This window comes from Capsicum annuum, chromosome 6 (assembly GCF_002878395.1).
Source record: "Capsicum annuum cultivar UCD-10X-F1 chromosome 6, UCD10Xv1.1, whole genome shotgun sequence".
NCBI lineage: Eukaryota > Viridiplantae > Streptophyta > Magnoliopsida > Solanales > Solanaceae > Capsicum > Capsicum annuum.
In genome coordinates this window covers 226,958,485-226,963,610 of record NC_061116.1, presented here as the reverse complement: position 1 = coordinate 226,963,610, position 5,126 = coordinate 226,958,485, and the positions used below count along the sequence as shown (strand labels likewise).

The following is a 5,126-nucleotide window of genomic DNA, read 5'->3' as shown; positions in this document are numbered from 1 at the left end:
AAATATTCTAATCTACCAGCTAATCAAACTTTACATGATTCTTCAATGATCTCAACACCCCTCCTCAAGTTGGAGGTGCTGAAAGTACAGCCAACTTGCCTAATACAGTATGATGCTTAACTCCAGTAAGAGACTTTGTCAAGATGTCTGCAAGTTGAGCATTTGTAGTAACATGTTACAAAGTAATGAGGCCTTCATGTAGCTTGTCCCGGACAAAATGATAGTCTACTTCTATATGTTTAGTTCTCTCATGAAAAACAAGATTCCTTGCGATGTGTATGGCTGCTTGACTATCGCAAAGTATTGAAATAGGCTTGGTGGAGACAATAGTTAACTCAGTCAGCAGTCTATCCACCCATACCAGTTCACCAAGATGATGATAGAGAAATGGTAGTTCGTTTCTTGGATTTCCAACTAACTGGACTATTGCCAAGAAACACAATATATCCCTCTTGAATCTGGACATGGAGTCCAATCAGAGTCGCAAAAAGCTGACAGAGTGTAGTTGGGGTCATTTGACAAGAAAAAACCCCAGGTTGGATCTGATTTTAAGTACCTCAGGACATGTAAATCAGCTTTGTAATGGGACTCTCTAGGAGCCTGCATAAATTGGCTAAGATGTTGCACACTATATGCAAGGTTCAACCTAGTATTTGTGAGAAAATTCAGCTTCCCAACCAGTTTTCTATAAGGTGTTGGGTCAGACAACAACTTTCCCTCATTTTCCAGTAACTTAACATTGGGATCAAGAGGGGAAGCAGTAATGCTGTAGTTCAGGTGATCATACTCTTTCAACAAATCAGTGGCAAATTTTATCTGGGAAATTAAAATTCCATCATGTCTGTATAATACCTCTAACCCCAAGAAATAATGTAGATGTCCCAGATATTTGATTTTGAACTTGTTGTGTAAAAACAACTTCAGCTGGTGTATCTCCTTCTCATCAGTACCAGTAACTATAACATCATCAACATACACAACTACAAAAACTGTGTAACCATCAGTTTTCTTGTAAAATAAAGAGTAATCACTAGCAGAATGTAAATAACCCTGCAAACATAAGGATTCAACCAGTTTTTCATACCACTACCTACTAGCTTGCTTCAAACCTTATAAGGATTTCCTTAGCTTGAATACAAGGTTTGGATTATCCAACAATAGGCCCTTTGGAGAGTCCATATACACCTCTTTATGCAAATCACCATGTAGAAAAGCATTGTTGACATCAAGTTGATGGAGTTTCTATCCTTTCTTTATAGCTAGACTGAGAAGAATTCTTATAGTAGTCATCTTCACTACTGGTGAGAAAGTTTCACTGTAATCAACATTGTGTTTTCGCGTGTATCCTTTCACCACGAGTATAGAATTGAACCTCTCTATATTTCCATCAACCTTGTGTTTAACCTTATAAACCCACCTACAACCAATGGTTCTCTTTCCAGTAGGTAATGGGACAAGATCCTAAGTATGGTTTGCATACAGAGCTTCAAATTCCTGTGTCATTGCAATATGCCAAGCAGGATTTAATACTGCTTCCTCATAAGGATGGCTCACATTCAAGTGAAATATTCCTTATTAACTGCTGGCTATCCGAACTAAAAGAAGTAAGTGAAAGAGAGGTATGAGTGGCAATGTTTGTTGATGCAGAAACAGATGAAGAAGAAGGTTGTAGGTTGGGTAAAGAATAAGAATATTCCTATAGGTAGGCTGGTGTGGCATGAGTTCTAGATGATCTTCTAGGTTCAGCTTGTGGTTGTGAAATATGTGGTTGAGGATCAGGTAGTGGATTATGAGAAGATGATGGAGAGGTAGTGGGTTGAGGAGATGCTGGTGATGATGGAGAGTTGCTAGCAGGTATAGGATCAGGGGCAGCATTATGAGAATTTTATCTAAAATCCAACTCATGTATATCAAAACTATGTGGTGTGATAGAAGAGTGACTAGCATTAATATTAAAATTTGTTAAAGGAACCACATCAGGCAGGCTGGTGAGATGACAAGGAAAAAGGAAAGACATTTTCATGAAAAACAACATCCCTAGAAATATGTAACCTTTTTGTACTCAAGCTAAGAACCTTGTAACCTTTTGTACCAAAAGGATATCCCATGAAAACATATGGAGTGGTCCTAGGGTCAAACTTACTTGTGTGAGCCTTGAGAGTGGTGGGAAAACAAAGACATCCAAAAGTCTTTAAATAAAAGTAACTAGGTTTCTTTTGGTACAGAAGTTCATAAGAGGAAGGTAGGTAGCAGTTAGGATACATTCTCCCCAATATCTAATTGGAAGCTTGTATTGATATAAAAGTGCTCTTGCAGTTTCAAGCAGATATTTGTGTTTTCTTTCCACCACACCATTATTTTATGGTGTGTATGGATAAGTTTTCTGGTGGATGATGCCCTTTTCTTGAAAGAATGATGTAGTTGCATGATTTACAAACTCAAGGCCATTATCAGACCTGATAATCTTGATCTTGGTCAAAAACTGAGTTTCTACAAGAGACACAAAGGTTTTGATGGATTGAAGTGTATTACTTTTACAACTTAGAAGATGTGTCCAAGTGGACCTGCTGTAATCATCAACCATGTAAGAAAATACCTATAGTTGTCATGAGTTGGAGCATGATAAGGTCCTCATAGATTAATGTATAAGAGCTCAAAAGGGGTGGTACTGATTGTCAATTTCTGTGGAAAAAGTAGTCTACTTTGTCTGGCCATTGGACAAATGGTACACATGAAAGGTTGTTTTGGTGCAAAAGGTACTGGTAGTGAAGATATTCCTCTTATTTTTGCAAAAGGTACATGGCCTAATCTTTGATGCCACAAAATATCAACATTATTATTATGAGATGCAGAAGACAGACTTGGATTCAAAATAAAGTAGACTTCTTTATTAGTTGAACATGAATTATTTACTAGTTGAACATGAATTATTTACAACAATAATTGGAAGTAAAGATGAAACAAGTTTACTAAAAGTGGGAAAACTAAGACAAGTATTTAAAGAGCTGGGAATGGAGGATTTGAGTCTGCTAGAAGATCTTGATGTGTTGTTGTGACATTTTGAGCAGAGATAGTATAACCATTGTTAGCTCTACTAATCTCTAGAGTCCTCTTCAGTGAAGGGGCCTGCAAGGTACAAAAACAGCTACTGAAACTAACTATGCTTTGAAGATCAAGTACTAAACAATGAACAGAAATGAGGTTAAATTTAAAAATAGACACAACCCAAACATTATGCAGTGTTAAAGTTGGATTTATAAAGATGTCACCAATTTCTGTCACCCTTACTCTATATCCATTAGGCAAATTTACTAGGAAAGGTTAGGGTAAACTACTGATGTTAGTCAGTAAGGTTTTATTGTATGTGATATGGTGAAATGCTCCAGAGTCAAATATCCAGGAATCAGTTGTCAATGTGGTACATGCACATGAAAGGCAGAAATCTCAATTATAGAGGAATGACAAGTAATTATACCTGCAAGGTTCGTAGCACCACTAGAAATACCACTTATGTCATGTATTGCATCTCCTTGTTGAAAAGTGCTCAATAAGGTCATCAATTAACTGTATTGATCCTTAGTTAAGGTTTGAAGTCCTTGAGAATTAGGATCTTCTGCTGTAATAGTCTTTTTTGTGTGATTATCAGTGTGCACTCCTCCAAACACATTAGCAGCAGAAGCTAAATTCTTTCTTTTTATGAACTTGAAATCCTGAGGGAAACCATGCAACCTATAGTATTTGTCTTTAGTGTGACCAGATTTCTTGCAATAATCACAAAACAAATGAGATCTACTCAGAGAATGGCCACCTGCACCATGTAAATTCCCATACGGATATCCTCCAGAAGAACCAGATGAACCTGAATAGTGATTACCAAATTGTTTGCTATTGTACTGAGTATTTCCTATCCTAGTGTTTTGATAATTTGTCTTAAAGGCTGCATTTTCTATGGCATGAGTGGTAAGAGAAGCAGATTCTAGACTAAGCTGAGTGTGAGGCTTAACTTCCCTTTGCTTCTCTTTCTGAATCAAATTGGAGAAGGCTTGTGCAATGCTAGGAAGGGGATTCATCATTAAAATACTCCCTCGCACAGGTGTGTACATCTCATTGAGCCCCATGAGAAATTGTATTAGTCGTCGATCCTGTTTAGCCTTATGCACAACTGCTTTAGCACCACAAGTGCATTGACATGTGCAGCTATTACTCAGAGTGAGTGCACTCAATTCCTCTCATAGTTTCTTCATTTTAGTGTAGTAGTTGGTGGTGTCTAAAGAACCCTGAGAAAGGTCATTAATCTCTTTCTACAGTTGATACAACTTAGCCCCATTCGTTTGATCATATCTGTCTTCGAGTTCCTGCCAAAGCTCTTGAGCATTATCGACATATTGTAAACTATCTGCTAGGTCTCTGAATAGAGAATTAAAGAGCCACGAAGTCACCATGTCATCATATCTCTCCCAATGACTAAAAAATGAAGAATCCTCTGGTGGTTTTGGACATTTGCCATTGATAAAACCAGTTTTATTTTCGACTGACAAGGCACGAAGTACACCTCTCCTCCATGACCGATACCCCGTGCCATCAAAAATACCAGGAAGCAGTGTTGCTCCTAAATTCTCAGAGGGATGCATATACAAGGGATTAGTTAAGTCGATAGTTTCTCGACTCGCTTGAGTAGGAGGATTGGCTTCATTATCCACCATTAGAAGTGACAAAAAAGCAAACACTTTGAAGACGCAATGAGAGAAAGAACAACAATATCACCAACACTAGTGAAGCAGAAAGTAACACCAAAAAAACAACTCAAAAAACCCAAAAGATCAAATATACTAACAGAGCAGTAAGAAATGCTAAAGAAAAATGCAAAATTCAGGATCAAAATTTCTCTGATACCATGTTAAAGTTGAGGATTTATGAAGACAATAAACTGAAATTTGTCATTGTTGTGCAGTTAACCTTGAGCTTTGATTGAGAGAGAGAACTGAGAGAAGATCACAAGAAGATAATTTGTGAAATGGTAACTAACTCTATTCCGTGAATGCAAAATCAACATATATACAAGTATGTGTAAATGCCAGATGTCAACAACTATCTAACTAACTAAGTCTAGTCAGCTAACTAACTAC

The 5,126-nt window shown here is 37.3% G+C and overlaps 1 pseudogene; it reads left to right on the top strand.

Moving 5' to 3' along the window:
- The first annotated feature begins 4,739 nt into the window (after window positions 1-4,739).
- The window catches only part of LOC107875272, a 15,909-nt pseudogene continuing 15,522 nt past the window's right edge, over window positions 4,740-5,126 (top strand).